The sequence below is a fragment of the Gavialis gangeticus genome, unplaced genomic scaffold (genome assembly GCF_001723915.1).
Source record: "Gavialis gangeticus isolate Ggan-Ray unplaced genomic scaffold, GavGan_comp1, whole genome shotgun sequence".
In the NCBI taxonomy this organism is placed as follows: Eukaryota; Metazoa; Chordata; order Crocodylia; family Gavialidae; genus Gavialis; species Gavialis gangeticus.
Window position 1 is genome coordinate 42,996,453 of NW_017729022.1, and position 24,415 is coordinate 43,020,867.

Genomic DNA, 24,415 nt, shown 5'->3' on the forward strand with positions numbered 1-24,415 from the left:
GCCTAAGTGCAGCACCCTGCACTTGTCAGTATTGAAACGCATCCTGTTTATGTTAGCCCATTCCTGTAACCCATCCAGATCTTGCTGCAATCTTTCCCTTCCTACTAGCGTGCTCACCTCACCCCAAATTTTGGTATCATCAGCGAATTTAAACAGGTTGCATTTCACCTCGTCGTCCAAATCGCTGATGAAGAAATTGAACAGCGCAGGCCCAAGGACCAAGCCCTGGGGGACTCCGCTGCCCACTTCCCCCCAGGTTGAATATGACCCGTCCACCACCACTCTCTGAGTACGACCCTTGAGCCAATCTGCAATCCATCTGACTGTGCAGGCATCAATGCCACAGTCGCCTAGTTTTTTAATGAGGATGGGGTGGGAGATGGTGTCAAAGGCCTTGCTGAAGTCTAGAAAGACTATGTCCACGGCGACACCTGCATCCATTGCCCTTGTGACTTGATCATAAAAGGCAATCAGGTTAGTCTGACATGATCTGCCCCTAATGAAACCATGCTGGTTGCCCTTGAGCATCATCCCTGAAGCCAGCCCATCACATATGTGCTCCTTGAGGATCTTCTCAAAGAGTTTCCCAAGGATAGAGGTAAGACTGACGGGCCTATAGTTGCCCAGGTCCTCTCTCTTCCCTTTTTTGAAAATGGGGACCACGTTAGCTATCTTCCAGTCATCTGGCACCTAGCCCAAGCACCATGAGTGCTCGTAAATCCGTGCCAAGGGCCCTGCAATAACCCCAGCTAGCTCCCAGTAACATAGCATGAATAAAAAGAGAAATCCCAGTAAAAATACTTTGATTCAATTGGATTATGACTTTTGAATGTAGTACCTTTACTATAATACCTTTTTAAACATCTAATAGCATATATCTCATATTTCCCCAGATTGAAGACAGGTCTGAATTTCAGATGCCCCCACCCCCTCAATAATTTGTTTATATCCATGAAAAATATGTATAATTTTGTTATAATTAGACTCTATACAAGGAAAATTATTACAGAACTGTCTTAAATGCATCCCTCCTACCACCACAGCAGGGCAAGCAGTGGCAAGGGATCAGGCAGTAGGGGCTCAGGCAGTATGGGAGTTAAGGGGCATACCCTTTGCCCCCCACACCTCAAACCTGCCTAGCTGGGGGCTCACTGCTAGCTGCCCACTAGCAAATTGGGGCAGGGGGCTGGGACATGCCCTTCCCCTGCAGTTGTCTCCAAGCCCATGCCTTGATCGCCAATCAGGGCATGGGGCTGGGAAAAATCTGTGGGGCTGAGACCTGCCCCTGACTGGGACAGGTCCCTCAGTTCCTGATTAAATCATGTCCAAAAGCATAAAGATATATATTGAAAGCATAAAATTATCCAAATAATGATAACATCAACGTTAATGGGTACAGCACAATGTTGTTTTTTCAATGAGACCACTCACACCATATCAATGAAACAAACACATGAAAACCTACCTAACAGCCCAAAATTTAGTGGAGTTCATGATACCCACAATCTAGATCAAAAACATTTAATAAAACACGCTTTTATATAGAAAATCATAAATGGATCTTAGACCTTTTAAAAATAGTTTTGTATAATCATATACCTAAAATGTTTAAAAGGTTGGCAGTATACAGCCAATATAAGTAATTTCTCATAATAAAACACATTCTAGATTTGCCATATTATTATGGCATTTATTAAAACTCACAGAAAATTCAATTTAATGTTGGAAACTCCCTGGTAATACTGCAATTTAACAACTAAGAATTTAATCAGAAAATCTCTTCAGAGCATTAAACCGTGCATACATATAGCATAGGCTAAATTCACATCAGCTGGCACAGGAAACAGGAGTGTAAACAACTCCCTGTACTAACCTGTCCCCCTTGTGCATCAGCAACAATGCATATTGTCTCCACTGCCAACCTCACTTCAAGGAAGGATGGAGCTGTGCCCATACCACCCTCCAGACATACCCAACATGCCTCAGACCCAGAAATTTGTCAGTCATTTTCTGGATCATGTTCATGCCCAGTAATTGTTCAGGGCCACTGGAGACTGAGGCCTCAAGAGTGGGCACTAGGGATAAGTTCAGACCAGCCTCACTGCAAACTCTTCGATCTGCAGTGTATCTGTGGACTCTGATGGATGGAGCATGTTTAACCTCATCCTTCTGGAGACACTACCACAGCAATGACAAGGCCATAGTTTCACCATTGAAGACTTCACAAAACTTTTTACATGGAGGATGCACTGCTAAGACACAGAGTAAGTCTAGAGACCTAGGAACTTGCTGAACATTTCACCTCTTCACTGAACACTTTCACATTCCACATTCATGCTATATTACATTGTGTGGCATCTTACCACTCATTGGTAGATCTCCCTCTCCTTGTAGCTTAGAGTTACTATGTAGTTACTATATGCATATTGCTCTTGAAAATCATTCTATTTTCCTGCTGTACCTACTTGCGATATCTCATATTTAGATAGTAAAGTCATTAAAGCAACAACCCTATAGTTTTCTTCTGTACATTTAGCACATTGGGGACCTGCTCCGTGACTGGACAATGCAGTAATATACACAACACATCTAAAGGATCCTTAGATCCTTTAAAATGTACTGACAATTTAATAAATAGAAATTCTGAATTTTCCAGTACCTTTATGCCTTCTATATTTTCCCTGCAGAGGAAGACAATTTGTCCCTTAGTGACGAAGCTACAATGGAAGGAGGTATTATATTCTGTGAGTATGGAAGTAAACTAAAAGTAAGGTAAAACACCTATCCATTTAAGGCAAACAAAACAAAAATAAAAACAAAAACCCTACAAACATGGTCAAGTGAAAAAAAAGAAAACTTACAGAAGTTGAATCTTTTACTTCAATGAGAATGAGCTCTGTGTTAGGAGATCATCCCTGCAGCCAAACTAATTCAACATCCAGGCCTCACTAACTTTGGCTTCTTGAATCATCTTATCCCTTTTCCAGTCCAAAACTTTCAGAGCTAATCCAGCCTGCAGAGTAATCTTGCATAGCTCACTCTGTGAAGGAACACTGCACCCATATTTAAGTGAAATCCAATGACAGCATGTTATTCACTATGTATGCCTAGGTCTATATTTTAAGTTTGACATTTTGTTCTTTTAAATATATCTTTAAAAAACTCTACACACAGCAAATTGACAATGCATAACCACCACACACAGAACTGACTTCAGTGAGAGTTTTTCCTGAATCAAGATTTTTTCCATACTGTTTATCATAGTAATTATTTCTTCAAAACTTATAGTCAATTCTGGCTTAACAGTGCTACCAGAGAGCCATTATGAATTTATTTTAAACAAGTGTGAGTTATAATAGTACACACATAGTCTCTGCTTTTATTTCCTAAACAGTCTTTAGACAGGCTATGTATCACCTTGGAAAAAATGAGTTAAGAGATAAAATGACTAAGCTATGGCTTCACATAACTAAGAACTATATAAATTTACACATGTGTGAGCACACATGCACACACATAGAAAAAATGGTGCCATGTCCCTTTGCATGATTTACACAAAGCTTATTCATTGGCACTACCTTCTAGATAGCAGGTCAATATTTATAATCCTTGGGGGGGAAAACACATGTACACACACACGTTTTCCTCCCAAGAATTATAAATATTGACTTGTTGTGAAGTAGTGCCGTTACAGATACACACAGACACATACATATATACACATATATGACATTACTTCTATTTCAGCCAGCCAAAACCCAGTTGTGGAGAGCAGAAAAAAATGCCATAAAAACATGAAAAAGTCTGGCGCCATGTATGACAAATACCAGTTCGATGGATGCCAGAGATTGAACTAGAAATACAACCCTCCAGTCCTACAAGTATGAATCTAAGTGGTCTGAGACCAAGAGTCAGTTTCCGTAGCTGAGGATATAGTGGATATAGAACTTCTCTGGACTGTCCACAGAAATGGATATAAGCACCCACTAATCATCTGGTAGCACTTTTTTTAATAAATTCTGAATGGACGAAGCTCAACCTGAACACTAAGAGACCAGAAAAGTCCGAATACAGACCAGTTCTCAGTTAAGTGATAAACTCCATCCTGTCTAATGCAGTGGAGCCAGAGTTCATAAAATAAGCTTCAATGCTTTATATAAAGGATTAGCCTCTTTATCTGAGACTGAGGGCATGGGCAGAAATTCATTTGAAGCATAAAAAAAATTTTCCCAGGAAATTTGTAGCACCCCAAAAACATGGTAGGACAAGCACAAATAGCTGTTCCAGTGCCCATTTACCTGTAGTGATGCAAAACAAGGCAAAAGGTTATACTGCTGGTGCTCTGCAACCACAAAATAGTGTGTAGTGATCCCAGAATGCCTTACAGGGGCACTCCATCTCTAGAGGTTCATCAGGATAGCTGAGTGCAGACTGGCTGGGCCCCTGGGGAATCACACTCCCAAAGACTCCTACCCTTTTCATGCCAGGAGTGCATCTATTCACAGTTGCCACTGCCAAAGGATCCAACCTGAAATTGATCCCTGCTGCCAGGAAGCCATGCAGCTCTGGATCCACTGATTCTATTGTGACTTGGGAAAGTTGTAAGGACACCATAGAAAATAACCTGAATCTTAAGTTGATTCACTTACAAAGAAATGTAGGGATAAACAAAGTAGGTGTATAATTAAGGTTCTTAATCAATTTATTTACTTCCAAAGGACAAATTTTGAAGTGAAGTGAAGTGAAGTGATCTGGAATGAAGAGTTCAGGAAAATATATTCAGAGATGACCTGGAATTTCTTAAGATCCAGTGCATGCTTTACTTCTGCCAGCACAGAGCCAAGGCCTGCTACTGCTTCTTCAGAGAGCTCCTATGAAGGCACTGTTGAATGTCATGTATGGCCATGCAGACGTGCCCAAGGCCCTGGCTATATGGTCTTTGGTTCATCAATCAGTTTGGTGTAGGCAAATCTGCAGTGGAAGAGGCAGTACAGGAGGTGTCCTTGTCAACTAGTGGGTGCTGGCAATGCAATTCACCTGCCTCGTCAACACATAGGAGATCAGCGGCAGGAGGAAGACTCCAATGCCAGCTTCACTTCATAAGTGGGGGAAGGGGCTGCCCTTGGACCTAGCTGTGGCCTTTAGAAATTACATCAGTAAGTCTGCACCAAGTGCATGGGAATCTCCTGGCCATAGTACTGCCCCACATGGCTCTGAAGTTGCCTCTGCTTCAGGAGAGGTATTAAATAGTGTCCCCTTCACCTGGGCCATGGAATTTGCCACATGTAAGACTGGAAAGATGACTTTGGAAGTACTCAGACTTGAGCTCAGCAATTCATGAGTTCCTGCTCTGGGTTCTAGGGAATGCCAGAGATGCTGACATAAGATTTTTTTTTTTTTTGCATTGCAGGAGGATCTGGGACATAGATTGCTGCTGAGCTCTTTGAGTAGGAAGGATTTTATCATGTCCACAGAGCAGACCAATAGTGACTTGCGAGACTGCCTTGGTCTCCTTGGGGCAGTACAGTTTGGTGCAACAGGCAGGCTCCTTGGAGCCATGGACAGGGGGTGAGAGGGAGAACACAGCCTCCACAGATGCTGGAGGATTCTTGTGGTGCTACATATAACTGGATGTGGATATCATCATGCCTAGAAATTACTGTTGAAAAAGCTAACATTTCTTCATACAACTGTCAGTTTTCCCCCCATGAGTGGCTGTACTCTTGGATTTTGAAGCACTAAAAGAGAATATTTCTCATTACAAATGTAATGCCTGTCCATGGACGAACAGATGCTCATTCTTGAGGGTCATAATGTACATTTAGAAATGGGCTACAAAAATCATTTTTTTAAGAAGAATTATTAATTTATATGACGTCAGTTTCATGATTCTTGATTTCTAATTAAACTATTGCTAATAAATGGTTATATATTTATTATATATATTAATAAGAAATAGAAAGGTGTGATAGTATTTAACCTGCCCCTGACCTGATGTGGATGAGAGTTCTGTCATTGACAAGCAAGTTCAGGGTCAGCTCCTAGGTTTCTGATGGGCACAAAATATATAACTAAAGATTGTTCAATAGTAGACTTATTCACAGTTTGAAAAGTGTTCACAAGTTTGAAGAAAGGAGAAGGCATCACAGGGGGCATGACTAGCCTTTAAAATAGAACTTCCATTACTATTAAAGTTTCCTTGCTGGTTGTGATGTCTTTTCCAAGTTTGTAATTGCTTACACTAGTTTATCGGAAGCAGAATCAAGTTTCTCTTTACTTCTGATACTAAAAGAGAACACTGCAGATCTACAGGAAACAAATAATACCCAATGTTTGCCAAGGAAAATAACTATATATGCCAAAATATAAGTAACACTGAGATAGTTCTCATTAACTGTGAAGGAGTTAGAAACAGAATTGGCCTCTTTCAGGCATAGAAACAGCACTCCAACATCATGCACATCCAAAACTGTTCCGGATAACAGGAAGAAGAATTGAAGTTGCCATGCAGTAGGCTAGTGCCTGCCTGCTACAGTCTGATAAGAACTGCAAGAAAATATTTTAGTTGGTTTCCAGATGGATTGAAGAGGCTAATTCAATACTTTTATTAGAGAAACAAATTAAAACTGTTCTCACTGAGAAGGACCAATTCCATTAGTTGCAACGGAGAAAGTCAGCCAGTTAGTGAAAGAGAAGAAACAGCACCTATCCCAATGAACTAGTGTTGCTGGGGTGCCTGTTAGTTTAAGATACATCCCTTACTTACCAGAAAGCTACTGTATAGTTTCAAACAACAATAATGACAAGAATTCTGTATTGTGCTATTGGTACATGGTTTTGTAAACTGTAGAAAACTTCATTGGGTGATGTTCCTATAAAATAAACTTTATCTGTTATATTTCATGCAGCTGTTCATTGTTATCATCAGCCCCAAGAGCAATACACACTACAAAAAATAGGCTTGGAAAGTTTGCAGATGTCCAAACAGAGCACAAAGATATAGAAAAAGCTTCTATTCTCAGTTGAAGGACTTAAAGGAAAAATAAGCTATCCACTGCTGGTATTAAAAAAAAACAGTTCACACTCAGACAGGCTGGTTTTAAGCATTTACAAGGCTTAAATTGAATATTTTTTGACAGAGTTTAACTAAATGTTGATTTTTGGAGGGATGAGACAGTATAAAGTATAAAAAGGACAAAAGAGTACAGGAAAAGAAGACTGATAAAAAAGGAGGTACATGTAATAAATAACTGATTAATTTCAGAAAAAAACTATGTATATCTGTGCCTCTAGGCATATTACATTGAATTTACCTGCGCTTTTGCCTTACAGAGTTGGTAGTCTGTCCCAGCACCAGACTTGGAATGATATGGGAATTGATTTCAAATGAACAATTTCTTTTTGTAAAACTTGAAGCTATACATTAAATTGCTAGCATATCATGAGATCTCACTTGATTTCATATTTATTCTTTTGAGCCTTACTACCACAGTAGGACACTATGCAGTATTAAAAATACTTCTAGTGCTTATTAATTGGTCATTATTAATATTGCCACTTATGTTTGCCATCTATCACAGCACAAGACAAACACTGCTTTGAAAGGGAAAGTCCTTGATCCAAAGAAAATAAATAACTTCCTGCGAGAACTGCCTGAGCTATCTTGCTAAGCTTCATTCAATTAAGGGACACAAATAAACATTAAAAAGTGGCATCTCTTTCTTTCAGCAGAGATTAAATAGAAGCCATTATACTGTAGTCACTTACAGATAATTATTGTAAAACATACTGTATTGTATTAACCACCATATATTCTCAAGTAATTGAAGCTAAGGTGCAACTGAGAAAATAAATGAATAAACTTTTTTCCAATATGCACTATCCTGGCCTTTTTTCATTAGTTCATGCTAAGGCAATAGCTCCTTTGTTCCCGCTCCTCCTCCCCCAGGGGAGGCAGGCAAAGCTGTCTGCCTTCCATGGAGGGTCAAAAAGCTGTCAAAAAGTGTTAAGAGGATAACAGTCTAACAGCCCACACTTCCAACCAAGGGAGCTGTACTTGTCCTGGCAGCAGCAGCTGTCCTCACTGCCCCAGCAGCAGAAGCATCTGTCACTGCTGCTGCCATGGCAGGAATGTCAGTCTCTGCCGCCATATTGGCAGCAGCACACAACTCACTGCTCCTGGCTTTCAAGCCCCCAAATCTGACCCAACTCATTATACGTGAACTCCCCACTGATCAACGGATGCCAAGTGAGACACAACTTTGCCTTAACAATAAATGCAAAATGTGTCAACACATCTTTATTGCCACCACAAATCAACGCCCTCTACAAGAAAGCCATCAGAATCCACAGATCCTACATGTGTTCAGCACAGAATGTGGTATATCACACATCCAATGGACCAAATGCCCTCATGGAAGCTATACGAGTGAAACTGACAAAACGAATGAACCAGAAAGAACTCGCAGAAAAAAAAAGATAAAAGGCCAGAGACACATAATCACTCACTGGAGTGCCTTTTTTACAGAACAATCGCTCCCTTTCTGACCTCACAATCTTTGTACTTAAGGAAAAAAACTACAAAACATCTTCAGAAGACAGGCCTAATAACACAAATCATAAACCTACTGAACACTAAAAACCATGGACTAAACACAGACATTTAAGGCTTTAAAGCTCATTACAATCTAGCTGCTACCTCTACCAACCTCCCACCATCCACCCATAATAACTTTTTCACTTTTTGAATGGTCTTGCTCTTCCACTTAATTCGGTTGTCTATTTTACTAAACCTCTCTTGTTTTGAAGCAACTCTTCTGATAACTTCTCTCTCCTCCTACACAGCTCTGTGGGACCTGTGGGGCAGGGCAGCACCAGCCTTTTCCTGGTGGAGGGGCTGAGGTGGGCTAGACAGAAAATTGGGGGCACTGCACAGATAATGGCGGGACATGGGCCCTGATGGCTGGGCCAGGCTAGGCTGGGAGCGCTACGCCTTCTCCCACCCACAGCCAGCCAGAATGGGTTGGGATGGGAGCCCTAGGAGTGCCGCAGGCAGGAGCAAGGTGAACTCAGCTGTGTGGCGCAGGTGGTATCAGCCCAGAGAGGAAGTGGGGGGCTTGGAAAGGGGTGGCACTAGGAGGGGGTGCTAAGGCAAATTTTGGGGTGGCTCTAGCTCTCCCAAGCTCCCTCCCTAGTACCCGCCCCCTGCCGGTGGGAAGTTCCGTAGCTGCTCTGCACAGCTGCATAGATTGTTCCATGATTGACCAATATCAGAATCAGAAGCACCATCTAGCAAAGTCCATAAAATAATTTAATAATTATAAATCTATTCTACTCAGATAATGAGAAAGAAAGAACAGATTGAGCATGGTCTTCAAAAAGGATTGAAGATTTACTTCTAGTATTGCACAGCAACAACAAAGATGCAGTAACTTTGTATTTTTTTTCTAGTTAGATAACAGCAAGCTCTGTGAGTGTTTCTAATAAAACCCCAACATTTTTACAAGTTTGAAAATGTAGATATTTTATTTAGATGTTTATTTCAACTTCTTAAAAAGCAGCACTTGATCCCTCCCAATATGATAAATTTCATATCTTCAAAAAATATACATAACTCATTTATGAATGAGTGGAAGCAACCACTAATTATTTTAAAATTTATACATGTAGCTGTGATGGAATTTGTCTGGCTTATTAAAAGATAGCATCTTAAAACTGTTAATCTCTGATTATTGCTTATTAATTTAGATGCATTTTCATTGATTAAGGCAGAAACTCAATAGGCTGTTAGTCAATAGAAAATCTGTGCAAGAGACTGGTGCATAGCGAAAAAAATAAAATAAAATCAAAAATCAATTTCAGGCCAACTGTTCCTAAGCATATGGGACTCCATACAACAGAAATTTGTCAGCATGAGTACAGGGCCATAACTTCGTGCTGCAATTCTGTCTATTTGCATTGGCCAGGCCAGCATAATTCAGAAGAAAAAAAAAATCTCTGTTAAACAGGGAAGCAGTTTTTTGTGATCTATTTTATCTTCTGAAGAAGGGCAATTGCATCCCAAAATTTTTCTAAAATTTCTTCCAAACATACAGTTGGTGCAATGAAAGAGAACACAATAAACCCCATACTTCTTATGCATTTCCTGGACCATCATGGCAACAACATCAATTGCCAGCCAGTGTTTACGTTCATAAATGGGTTATCACCTCCCTCACCTTGAACAGGAGATGTCGGGTGAAGAGGGAAAGAAAATTCTCTCATTCACAGATTCAAATCCATAGATTTTATATTAGCTGCTAATTTATCGTAACTGGAACCTGAATGCCTGTTTTCACTGAAGTTGGGTTTTTCAAGAACATTTCCTCATTAGTAACATTGACATTCAGCTTCAACTACTTGAGGAGACAAACAACCTCTGGTGCTTCTTTATGTTGAACATTAAACTGCAGTTGTCTTGGATGTTCAATCAGTTATGGAGGAGTGTGGGAACTATATGGTTTCTTCTTTGTGCCAAAGCATTGATTTATCATGGAGAAGGTACATAACACTACACATCTACAAAAACACACAGCCGACTTCTTTCATTACCTGCCCTCTCTGGTAGCATTTCTTCATTTCTTCATCTTCTTAAAGAATCTGAAGATCAGGGACACGTACAAAAAACAGCTGGACATTGGGATGAAGCCTACTCTTCATTGCCAGATCAGCATGATTCAAGGACATTCATATGAAGACCTACTTCGAAACAAAGACACAATGCAGTGGGCATTGAAAATATACCCTGAGCTAGTTGTGAACACTGTAACGTGTATTATCAATGCCCTCACAGTGAATGGCAACACTATGAAGAGAATTAAATATCTCTGCATGTACTAGCTTTAGAACCAGAAGCAGGATAGTGAAATTTAAACAGTGCTGCACCCAGGTCACATGGAGCTTATTAACCAATCCACAGTGCTATGCTTACATGGATACACTTGCTCTGGTTCCAGAGTAGCTTTGTGCCCAAATCCTCCTGACTTTCATGTCTTAAAAACTGTAGGTGCCTCTGAAAATTTTACTTTATATCTGATAATCCCCTTGTCCATAGGTTTCCTCTACTCTTAAGTTTTCTAACTGTTTAAGCCTCTTTGCAAAGGATGAACCCTGAGCTAGAGACAGTGAACAATATAACTAATACGTGAGCAAAAATCTCAGAGTTTTCTTCAGCTTTCCAGTGCAGAGAAAAATTGACACCACTTGCCTGAAAGACAGCATTATACAACTGAAAGCAAAGGTTTCAGTCTCTGTATTCCTTCAGAAATCTTTGACAGGAAGGATTATCTACTAACATCTTTATAGTTAAGAATGCTTATTTAGAAGAGTGATAATTCAATTGAAGCAAATTCTGATCACGATACTTTGGGGCTCTGGAGTCTCTGTTACAGTTAGCTAAGTCTGTTCTAATCCATTCTCCTACTGTAGTTTTTCTAGAGTTCACAGTGCAGTGCTGATGCTAAACATTTCCAGGTACAAGAGGGAATTCACTACAAGTGCGCCAGAAGCTGATGCCTCCTTATTCCATCACTATAAGAAACTTAACAAGCCCACTAGGAACTCTTTCTGCTTATCCTGTTTTCTACTTCTAATTTAAAGGGAACCTAAAGGTGTCTGTCAGATGCCAGGAAAAGTTTTACCAACTGGGAATGAAACAATTGTCTTTCAGGGGTCCTTCGTTAAACCAAACAGAAAAAAAAATGAATGCTACTATTCTTACCATAGACTAATTATTCTGGAAAAAAATCCCAATAATTTACTAATAACAAAAGACCATTTCTATCAGAATACTGTAGTAGCACACCATATCAAATCCAGACATACCAGATCAGAAAATATGTTTAAATAGCTATAGAAATATGGCAGTTATGTCAGAGCAGAAAGTACAGACAAGGGAGAAGATCCTATCTTGCTTCTAAGGCAACCAGGACTGTTATATTATTCAAACTTACATGTGACAATAGGGATTTTTTTCCTACCTGTACGGTGCCTAGAATGAGGCACCTTCTTTCAATAAAAAGGCTAATAAAACAAAGGCTCATCCTATTCCTCACAGGGCAAAACCAAGTTATTCCATTCAGACAACACTAGTTAATTATATCTATGTGACCTGGTTCAGCACTGCTCTGATTTGCCCATACTGCATCTGGTTCTGCAGCTAGCACATGCAGAGTTAGATCAAGTAGCTCTTCATAGTTCAATGCAGAGGTTCTCAAACTGTGGTCCATGGACCACCGCTTGTCCGTGAGCTCCATTCAGGTGGTCTGCAGAAAGATTGAGAATATCTGTACTTGCAAGGTAAGAGTACTGATATTAAAATATGAGTTGTGTGCTTTGATTTATAGAACAAAAGAAAGTTTATTAAGTGGTCCACTGAGACCCTCAGCAATTTTCAAGTGGTCCACGAAAAAAGTTTGAGAACCACCAATCTAATGCGTCTCCAGGGAATACCCTTATTCTATAGGGGCCAATTCTATTCTACTCAGGGATATGTCTTTCTCTCACTCCATCAGAAGTTACAGACTGCCTAAAACACTGTTGTCATGTTGAGATCCAGCTTGAGTCACATCACTAAGAAGTGTGATCCATCTTACTCAGAGGAGCTCTCTGTCAGTATGAAAAACAGCAGTACTGACTTCATTTTAGAGAGAATGGACAGACCAGTGTTGGTGGTGTCTACCTTTTGCCCAGTACCCCTCCACTTAAGGCACTTTTTCAGGAAGCAGAAGGCCCCGTTTCCATACCTACATCAGGAGATGTGAATCCCACATCAGCTATTTCCCAAGAGTGTGCTCTAACAGGAAAGAAGGTTTTACCTCTTCTACCAAAAGATGGATCACTGGAAAGCCAAGCATAAAAGAGGCATGTCCCAGAATGACAGCAACCAACAGGAAAATTTGCTCTGTGCCGCAGCTAGATATTTGCTGTCTTTCTCTCCCATAATTGTTGAATTCTTTTCCACACAGTGGCCCAGCTTCAACAGAAGGTGGCGTCATAAAAACATAAGAACATAAGAAATATCACTTTCTGGGTCATACCATAGGTACATCCAGTCCAGTATCCTCTCTCACATTGTGGCAGGAATTGATGCTGATGGGGAAAGTGAGCAGAACATGTTCTATGCCATGCTTCTTCCCCATTGCAGCTTTCAGCATTCACAGGTTTAATAAATTCTCATTCAGAGGCTGCTTCTATCTACCACTGAATACCTATTGATGCATCTTTCCGCCAAGAATTGATCCAATTCCCTTCAGAATTGGATTATGCAACTAGCCTCCACAACATCTTGTGGCAATGAGTTCTACAAGTTTCACCCACTGTGTGAAACATATAGTGAACTGTCTGAATTTCTTCTTCTTAGTTTTAAACGTAATACTGAATAGTCTAGCTGATGGTTAAGACATTCTCTTGGAAACACAAGTTCAAATTCCTGTAGGAGACACAAGTTTAGATCCCTGTAGGGTCAGCTTGACCTAGGATCTAAGTTTTACACTTTCCAAGAAAATGCCTTAATGCAAGACTTTTGGGCAGAAAGTTGGCACCATCTCCTGTTAATATCAAACAGTCACTACAAACATTTTTTTTCTTCTACCAAGTAATTGGGAATTTACATTGAATATATGCTTATTCCCAGATTGAACGGAACTCCAGCAGAGATGGATACCTAGATGGCCATATTGGACAACTTTTAAGTACAGGCAGTAGGCTAAATCTAGTTTCTTAGGTAACTTTTCTGGACCAGATGAAGCTACATAAGGAACCTAGGTATCTTAACAGAATTTTGATTCTTGCATTGGGTGGTATAGGATGAATTTTAGTGATTTAGACACCTTCGAGATGGAAGAGACTTGGAAGCATGTAACAGCCATGGCCAATGCTAGCCCTAGAGAAAGGCTATAGCTAAGGCAACAAAAAGTGTTATCCAAGGGGATCCTAACTGGATTTATCTGGTAACCCTAAAAATTACAATATTTAAAGTCTTTCCAATATTCTTATAGACATATTCCAAGAGCAGAGATGCATCTTTAATGACAGTACTTCAGGTGGTGTAAATTGTTATGGCTCCTTTGATATACAATTGTGTTCAATTCTACTATTTTCCCCTTCACGCTTTCCATGAAGTATGGACAGATGACAAAAGAGAAATCAGCAATAATGGTGATTTCTGAACATATCCCATTTACAAATACATTGATTTTCTATTTTTAAAGAAATATACTAGACATTGTGAGAGTCACCTATACAAATGTTTATGGTGGTGATGGTGTTATTGGTGGGATGGGAATTAGAGGAAACTGTCAAGAGAATGATTTTGTAATCTTTATTATGAAAGCTGTTAAATATTGCTTGCAAATTAATGTATTTCATAAAGAAACTCTTGTTTCCAGGAAGGGAAATTCAAACAATTTCAGCAATATGCTTTTTAGAAATTTTGTTTCAAGAGCAAAGTTAAATTCAAGGAGTAAAAAATCATTTTGAGATGAGACACATTTCCTACTATTTGGTCAAAGTAATCGAAGAAAAATCTATTACTATTGTTCAAACATATGCATATCCTTTTCTCCTTCAGTCAGGTATTATGATAGGGATGCCATGTTACCAGCTCAAGCACAATGGGCCAAATCTGACTCTTTTGGAAATGTCAGTGTTAAATCACTTAACTTCTCAGACAACTTCTTTTGCAGTATTAAGTTGTTGGCTGCTATATTGGTATGTCTCTACACATATAGATAAAGGCATGATTGGATCTAATGCACAATCCACATAGTTGCGCCTCCTGCCATGCCACATGTGCCTTATTGCTGGGTGTAGGAGAAGCCTGATCCTGGGCTCCCCCAGCATCAGCATGAAGCAGGCTCCCATGGCTGGTAGCCCACTTTGTTGTTGTTGGGGACCACGTGCAGTTGGAACCGAGAATCCCATACCTGATAGGCTTACTTTCTGTTAAACTGCTATGTTGTTGGAAATCATTTCTAAAAACAAAACAAAATAAAAAAAACAAACCATTGTATAACAAAAGTCTATTATTTTCCCTACTTAGTGGAAATCAAGACTTGTTTATAATAATATAGGGTTATTCATTCATTTAGTTACATAAAGACAAGATCTGTGCTGCCTCTGGCTAGGTACAGGCATTCAAACAGCCCAAGGCAAAATCAATCTAAGTTACATGATTTTCTGTAAGTGGCATAGTTTAGATTACTAGTGAACAGAATGAATATTCACCCTTTGGTAGGGGGTGCATATTTTAGACCAGGTTCTGCCATTTTTAAACCAGTCTATGTGTGCTGAACTTCTGATCTCGTATGTTTAATACACCAGCTTTGTATGCCAAGCTTCTGTTCTGTTGCAGTTATAGGCCAGTTTCTGATCACTTATACCAGTACAAGTGTAATGTTTGTACCTGGCCTCTGTCTAAACCTGGAAAAAAACAGTGATTGAAAGAATGGTACATACATGTCCCTTGTCAATGCTGCAGGCTATTACAATAAAGGGTCTGATCAAGTCTAAAATTGAAGATCCTATCACAGGAATGTCTAAATTCATGCTTATTCTGAGGGAGAGCTGCATTAGCTACAGTCAGCAAGGGAAGTGACATCTCCACAATATTTTTACAGCTCACTGATCTGGTGACAGGGCAATTGGTAAAAAATAATGGACACTATCCACTGTGGATAAGTACAGGTCAGAAGTTGTGTATGCTAAGTACCACAAAGCTACATTTTCCAATTGTGAATAATAATATGATATTATTATTCCATGATAGATGACATCAGATTATCTAGATTATCTTTCATGTTAAGAAGAAAAATAATTTTGGTTTTTTGGTAGGAATAAATATTCAGTAGTCACCGTAAACTACTTAGAGCCACAGACATGGGTAGGAAATGTGGCCATATATTTTCCTCTACCTTCTCTTGTTCCATTTCCACTATTTTTTTTTTCAGGAAAGCAAGGCTAAATTTCAGTCCACAAAATATCAAGAATTATAGTGATATTAGATGTTGTTATAAGCAAAGTATGTACTTAATTAATAAAGAATGCTAGCAGATGTTGCTTAATATACATTATTCCTGAGTTTAGGAATACTGGGGAAGGGAAGGAGAGAGGGAAAGCTTCTTGTATATATCTCTTTAGTATTAAGCGGGGCCCTTCAGAAAGATAAATTACAGTAAAAGCTCTGTTATTCGGCATCCCCCGGGAATGGGGGATGCTGGTTAATCAAATATGCCAGTTAATCAAATGTGCACCATCTGGTGCACTCCCTGGCATCAGTGTGCTGGGGGGGCAGGGAGGAAGGCCCCGCACAGGCTGCTTTGGCCCAGGCCATGGGCTGAAGTAGTGACAAAGAAAAACTTAGTTCGCAGTGGTGAAACTGGAAGTCCCCTGGAAGTGGTACTTCCAGTTTCACTTTTGCCGCGTCCCTTGGATGCTGGTTAGTAGAGTTTTCTGGCTAATAAAGTGCCGGTTAACACAGCTTTTGCTGCATCTCAAACAATTTCAAATGGTTTAAGAACTTGGCACAGAATTTATGAAATAAAAACTGATGGCCTGTATCATGCAGGAAATCACACTACATGTTCAAAATGGACTTGTGTTTTGCCTGCTTGTGCCAATGAGTGAGCTCATTTCACCCTCTATTAAAAATATTTTACAGTTTCAGTTAGAAATCCCCATTTCAATTGCTTAGAACTTTGAAAAGTTTAATAATTTAGTCTGAAACTTTATAAATCAGAGGCCTAAAGCTGACTAAGGTGGGGAAAGTGGATACCAGGTTGGGAAAAAATAACTCCAATGCCCCTGACATGCATGTAATTAAAAATGATAGGATTGGATGTGTGATCCCAACAATCCTGCTTCCTGCCACGCTGCAAGTGCATGGCAGGAGGCACAGCTGTATGATGGAGCATGAGATCCCAACCATGCCATATTGCAGGGGACTTATGATCCCAGGTTCCAGCAAGTTGGTTGTCTGACAGTCACTTGATCATTGGTTGACTTTAGGGGCCCATGGGGCTATTTGCATCTCCCTGTAGTCCTCTGAGATAGCCAATGCTTAGTAGGGCTATGTGAAATTTTGCCAGGTATTTCATTTTGATGCTGTTTTGACCCTTTTCAAACTTGAAACAGAAAAATCAAAATGAAATGAAAGGCTTCAAAACAACCTCGAAACAAAATGAGGGACGTGGAAACATTCTGAAAGTTTTGAAATGTTTCGAGTTTCAAAGCTGGGCTTGCTTGCAGGGAAACAGAAACTAAGCAGAGGGAGGAGGAAGAGTATGGAAGGACTGCTCTGATACTGACTGTGTAGTTGGCCAGTGACTGTGATCCTTCCCTGAGGTCCCTTCCAATCCCAGTGCTCTGGGGGAGGGATGGAAAAACAGCTGTGCCTCAATACACACACAAACAGTCAGACATGTCACACTTTTTCCTTGTCAACAGTTTGAGGTACAGTTTCCCAGAAACTCCTGCACCTATCTCCTTGAAACTTGGCAGGCTTTATACTCCCGGAAGCAGATACCATTCTTGCAGTTTCCATTCAAATATGTCAAGAAATGACAAAGGTATAGGCAGTTTTGTGCTTCCCCATTATAGCCTATGGGAAAAACCTCGAAACAGTTTTGACGAAATGGAACACTTTGAAATGAAATGAAACAATACAAAATACTGTCCCATCGAAATGTTGAAACACAAGTGAAAATGAAATGATGTCATTTTGCACAGCCCTAATGATCAGCTGATCATCAGCAGAATGGGACTGCCCCAGGGCTCAAGTCCTGGGGCAATCCTGGTGTGTAGGTGGTTGGAAGTGATCACCCTGAAGCTCCATCCCTGGGGTCATCCCAAGATCCCATCAGCTCCAGGACTGGATTGGAACCCTGGGGCCATCCTGATCAACCATTATCTAACCAAGGACTGCCTTGGGGCATGAACTCCCAGGCTATCCCTACCGGCTGATAGCGGATTGGGACCAGTTCAGGCCCCAGGGTGGTCCAGCTGTGGGGCAGTCCCTGCATGGCATGCCACAAGTTATGACACCATACAAACCAGCCACAAAGATATTACACATTTTTCAAATACAATTTCTGTACTTGGCTGCATTGTAATTTTATGACACCAAGAATTCTTGACCATCTAGCCAATTGCTATTTCTGGCATGATTAACACCTTAATCACACCAGAGAAAATGTATGTCAGGGTCCCAAAAGGCATGAAAACTATGGCTTGTTGAATTTATCATGTCTGTGAAAAAGCACCCAAATCTCTTTAAGTCACAAGTCTTTAAAAACATCACAGGTTTGTCTCTGGAGATTTTAGCTGCTAAAGTCTTCAAAGATTCTTCTTCACTGAGCCTGTTCCTGCCTCTTACAGTAACTAGTGCTAAACAGACTGTATGTGCCATGGCTAGTAACAGAGCATAAGCCGTCCTAAAAGAGAAATTGAACATAAATTGCTGCTTCCATGGTAAATATTGGAAATGAGAGCAGAGATCCTATACTTCCTATATATCCTTTGGCTACAAAGAATGTCACATTTTTCCCAGGATAAACAATATTATTCCAGGGCAAAGTTGAGTCATTCATATGTCTGTGTCTTTTGCCCTGGGATAAACCCTAAAAAGGTTCATGAGATAAGAAGTGCTAGCAGTTTGTCTCAGAATGTCTTGAAGTTCATCTAAATGGTTGTCCTAGGATTACATCACTGAATCAATGGCAAAAAAGTAGCAGGGCATTCAGCTACTCACTAACTTCTAATTGCATGGGTAATGTGTGTACACACCAATCCTAGGGCATTTCTGTTTTGGGACCAACACTGGTACAACTTGTCTTGGGACAAATTCAGCACCTGTTCATAGCTTCAGTGACCTCCCTAATGGCAACGAAAGGAGAAAGTATTGATCTAATTCAAATGCAGAAGACAGACAAGCCGGGACAGAGGGAGGTAAAGGCATAGGGTGATTGATAACATCTCCAGTAAGACTTGGATTACGGAAAATTGAGAAACTAAGTAGGAGGTGGTGGAAGGCACTGTTTACTGATGCCACGGGGCATCCCTCTACATGAGCTGCTGCTGTACTTCTTTCTATGCTGGCTGTTGCTGCTATGGCATGGATCCCCCTCCCCCCCACCCCTTATGGCACAAACTCTAAGTTGGCACCTGGGGTTGGTGCCCTGCTTGTCCATTCTTAGTTACACTACAGGAGATTAGTACTGGAGCGAAATGGTAGGATGGGATGCTGGAAGTAGCTGGATAAGGGTAAAGGGAGTCAGTTATGAAAATCTGAGTGCAACTGTGAAAAAAATATGGGAGACTTCAATTAAACAAAAAACCCTCTGGAGTGGAGAGTACTGGAACTGCCTAGGCAAGGAGATGACAGTTGAGAAACAGTGAAGGAAGAATGAGAAAGAAAATGGGAATAGGGATAGAGGGAGATATGTGATAAGGGTTGGGGTGCTGAACTTGGATAGGCTGGATTCCAAAGTTGAGACTGAAGTTATGGAAGGAGAGAGAGAATGAAAGTGAGGTGGGGAGTGAAAGCAGGAATTAAGATGGCTAGAAAGGGAACCTGGGACAAGAATGAAAATTGGACTGGACTAGGATTTAGTTAACAAAGAGCTAGAGTGAAGGAGTAGGGATAGGACAAGGAAAGGATGGAATGTAGAAGTGGGGTCAAGGTTGGGGGAAAAGCGGAAAAAGAGCTAATGCCTGTAAAATGCACATCCATCTAGAACAAACCCAAGGCTCCTCATTCATTTCATCACGAATCTCATTATTCCCCTTCTGTCAGCAAGTATCTTTGGAATCCACAGGCAAAATGATCCTTTACCCTCTTGTGAAGGATTAAGATATAATAGTGATGAATATCATAGGAAAGCTCAAGGAAAAACAAGTCTTTCCTCAAAACTTTACTTCGAATAGTATGCAATAAATATGGCATGGGTCCACAAACAGAAAAAAGACATATGAAAGAAAAAAAATGATATCTACCCTTTAAAAAACAGATGTCCATTCTCTGCAATAAGGGAACAGTTCTCTTAAAAAAGACATTATGTGATCACACAGTTAATAAGTATCTCATAATACATGTGCACAAGACAGCCAAATTAAGGTTGCAAAGCCAACCTTAGCTCTGACATGTCTTCAGACCTGAGTACTTGACTTTGCAAGCTCTCCTGTTTAAAAGTTGCCTTGTGTGTGGAACAAATCTTAAACATTTTGCAAATTGCAAGGACTGGTAATACTCTTTGGCGACATATAGGGGGGGCACATGCATGCATGCACCCCCTGAGATTGGCTGTGCACCTACTGGAAGCACCAGCCACAACAGTGGAAGTTCCAGCAGAAATGCACTTCCGGTTTTGTTGCTGGTGGTTCCGTGCTCGGAAATCAGCTGTGGAGGGATCGGCTGTGGGGGGATCCCCCTGGTCTGTGATTTGGCATCCCCTCAGACTCAGGATGAACCAGTCACCCATGGTAATGCTTGCCACATGTGCCTTTACTGAAAACTTCTGCAGTACAATAGCAGTTTCCCACTGCCCCCCTGCCCCTTTCCCCCACTGGAGGGGCAGGCAACCCCTTCCTCCCCCCCTGCCCTGTCACATCCCCAGCCCCCAAACCCCCCCCCCGCCTGGATTTTGCTTTGCTTTGGGGGTGGGAGCAGGGGGAGGGTGATTGGAGGCAGCAGGGGCACCACATGGGTCTGTGTGCACCTCGACAGCTGCAGGCAGGTATGTCTGTGTTTCCTGCTGCCTCCAATCACACTCCCCCTGCTCCCACCCATAGAGTAGAGCAAAATCCTGGACATTTGGGCAGCTTTAAAAAACCCACCTGAACAGAGATCAGAGGGCTCAAAAAGAGGACATGTCTGGGAAAACCCAGACATATGGTAACCCTCCCTACTTAAATAGTAGGTATTATTGGATTGTAAGTGCCATAAGCGTCACTGTATTTCATTTAATAATTTATTTCACAAACTTTGGTACAGGGGTTTAGCCCATATCTCATGTTCTGTGAACTAAGTAGCAAAAGATAAAATAATTTCTTCCAAAAATACCACCTGAGGATTCTGTTGGATTCGTGGGGAAATATCAGCCAGCTCCCACGCCACCTTCTCTGCAGTTCTTATGCATAAAGTACAACCAAGATGGAGAGGGAGAATGGCTGAAGTGAAAGGTTGTCTGATTATCAGTGGTTTCTGGATTGTATTCTTAGGATGATTTGTCAGGTGATATACAGAAGATCTGCTGTAGCATGCCCTTAGGACCAGAGATTAATCAGATTAAGTGAACTCTTCTTAGTTACAACCACTGTAAACTGCATACAGAACAGAATCTGGCCTTTTGAGTCTGTAATTTCTAAGGAACTTCTCTCTGCATGTTATGAAACAAAGAATTTTTTTCTTCCTTCATGATGCTACTAGTCATAATGATTATCCTCTATTTACAACAAGGAGTGTATTTAGCAAGTTTCTGTGATATTGATTGGCTACATTTACTATCCAGAATAAGAATATTACATCTGTTGAGCATTAGCAAGAATTTTCCCCCATATTTCACCTTAGCATTTGGTTCAAAATGAGCAGTTAAACTAAGCTCTTTGTGTAGGAGGCATGATTCACATCTTTGTTGTTGTGGCGCTGTCTCTTACCTGATGCCATAGTGAAGATGTAGGTGTAGATCCATTCATGATAAATCACATGGCCTTATTCTCCTCAGACAAGCAAATTACCTATTCTTAAATTAAAAAATAATCTGTTTTAGTTCCTCTTGCACTACAAAAGCAAGAGCAGGTATATGGAAGCCATCCTACGTGCTCAATAGACAAGTTCTGTTTGAAATGCTCAAGGCTATTTTCCAGAATAATGGTGAGCTAATGGCAGATTAACTATGGGGCTACCTTTAAAAAATTTTTTTTTCTTCCAAAAAAAAAACCCAACCAAAAAAATCACAGCATAAAGTTCTGAGGAAAGGGGGCTTTCTATGATTTACCAGGGTGAATTTAACTTCCTCAAAAAAATAAAATTTGAAATTCATGCTTTATTTCCTGCCTGAGAGTAACAATACTGGATAGTTGATTATTTGACCATATGATCACTAATCTTCATTATAGTCATACGGCTTTCCATTTAAATAAGAACATTCACATTCATTAAAAAAAAATCCTTAATAAACAAGATTCCTGAACCAGTGCCTTAAACATGAATATCCCTGGCAACATGTGTTTGTATGTGGGAGACTACTTTTTGTAGAATATTTGTAATGTTCTTGAGTATACATTGTGGTAACACTAAAAGCTTGCTAACTGAAATTATGTACAATTATTAGTTAAGGTGGGGGTGGGGGCTGGTTTGCTTTGTGCCCTGATATGAATTCTAGGAAGGAACAAAGAACTGGTGAAACGTGCATCTATCTCATATGCGGATTTATGTAGGTGAGGCAGAGTTCTACACTTCTTCTGTTTTGTTTTTTTCTGTTGGTCTTAGGAAGCTACATAATGTTTTTAAAAGGGACAAAAGAACATAATTAGTTTAGCATGATGACACAAAGCAATTAGGATAAAAAGGAAAATATTCTTTTCCCCTCTAGGCTATGAATTCTAAACTTTAACAAAGTACTTTTGGATCTTGCCATTTACAAGAAAAGATATAGCATTTGCTTCAATGGAAAAAAATGTTACTTTACATCCATCTATAATATATGGCTGATAATTGGTTCAAAGTTGGGATTGTTTAGACATTGATGGAGAGAGATGAATAAACATGGTAAATATTAAGAACTTCAAAGATGGGATCGAGTGACTAGAAAGTGCAAAAGCACAACACAGCTGAGAAGCCCTGCTCTCCTTAAGTGATGCTTGAGATGAAACTATTATTTGTCAAAAACCCCCCAACTAATTAACAGAGACCTAGACTACTGTTCATAACAAAACTGAATAACAATAAATCTCAAAACTGCAAAGGCTTGTAATGTTTGCTATGCATACCATCATTGAAAACTTTTGTTATACAATAATAGATTACAGAAATAAGTGCAGAAAGCTATTAAATAGTAGGTATTTAGTGAATTTCAATTATTCTCAAATAAGTGTCATTGGCTTTTAAATTAACTACAGCCAGTTATTTATTATCTCCTATTATGTACACTTCTTGACTAGTTAACTGCTATTGGATTCTTCTTACAGTAGCCCCTGAACTCCTTCAGTTAATTAAATCCTTGATTGTATCTGATTTGTCAACATCAGTGTCACTTCTAATCTCCTAAATCCACATCAGTTCAAGAGCTTCAAATGTACTTATTCTGTTGCAAAACTAAGAAGATGCACAAATAGAACCCCCCACTGAGAATCACAATACTGATAACAACCTCCTCCTCATCCCTTAGATTTTGCATACACATGGGACCAGTTTATATTGTACACTGATAAGTACTTGAAGGAAAATTGGTGTTGCTAATAACAGTAAATTAATTTTTCCAAATTGTATTATCTATTTCATTGTCCCTTTGAACAATGATAACCAGGGGAAAAAAAGTGACCAACAACTTATTCCACATTCTGAAACTTGAACATCGTGGTATCAATTTGCATGGCTTTGGAAATCATCTTTCCAAAAGTATTCCAAAACATTTTTAAAAGTTGGATCTAATTTAAAAATCTCTGTTCCTAAGCCTCTCCATCTTCTGTTCATTGCCAAATGCTTGATTTCAATAGGAAAATTGCATGCAGTATATTACTGTTCCGAGTAACAGCCTTGTCAATCTAATAACTCTTCAATTAATCTGGAGTGTCAAATAAACAGCCATGTTACATTACAAAGTACAGTTTTCCAGCTATAGACCCTCTTTCCCTTTAAAATGCATTTCCTTTTAAAGCATTTTGCTTTTAAGCAAAGCTCTTCTTTATAGTATATAGCTTTGTGAGCCTCTCTACTATGAAAGCTATTCCTTATACAGGTTAGACATATCACCTTTATTCTGAAAGAGAAGGTAAAACAGGAGAGACACTTACCAGAGACAGAGAAAACAATTCGTTCAGCTAGATCCAACAGTGCTCGGTGCAAGCAGGCAGCATGAGTGATCCTTGGGCCTCACACAAAAGCGAGATAATTGGCTCTCAATGAAGAGATGTAAACATCCATCATAATGGCACTGGTGCTGAAGCTGAAAGCTACCTCAGCTATTCTATATACTCTGACTGTAAGATGATGTCACAAACATCAACTGGGTGTACTCTCATTGGCTTCTGTTACCTGGAATCATATCTTAACCCTAAACTGTCAGCTGCAAATTGAAATGTGTGTCTGTAATAATATTTTGGGGAGGGGAATGGAACATACAAAAAGATCTCACTCTGAGGGATAGAAATGGCAGGTGCAATG

The 24,415-nt window shown here is 40.0% G+C and overlaps 1 protein-coding gene across 2 annotated transcripts in view; it reads right to left on the bottom strand.

Annotated features, from left to right (window-relative positions):
- The window catches only part of MGAT4C (MGAT4 family member C), a 302,395-nt gene extending 278,120 nt beyond the window's left edge, over positions 1–24,275 (bottom strand). Inside the window, exons 1-2 of one of the 2 annotated variants that reach the window (XM_019514822.1) lie at positions 24,046–24,275; positions 21,688–21,773 (exon numbers count right to left, since the gene is read on the bottom strand). The gene's annotated coding sequence lies outside the window, so the exon portion shown is untranslated. The remainder of the gene's footprint in view (positions 1–21,687; positions 21,774–24,045) is intronic. The other variant, XM_019514823.1, reaches the window with a different exon arrangement.
- Between the last annotated feature and the right edge of the window lie 140 nt (positions 24,276–24,415).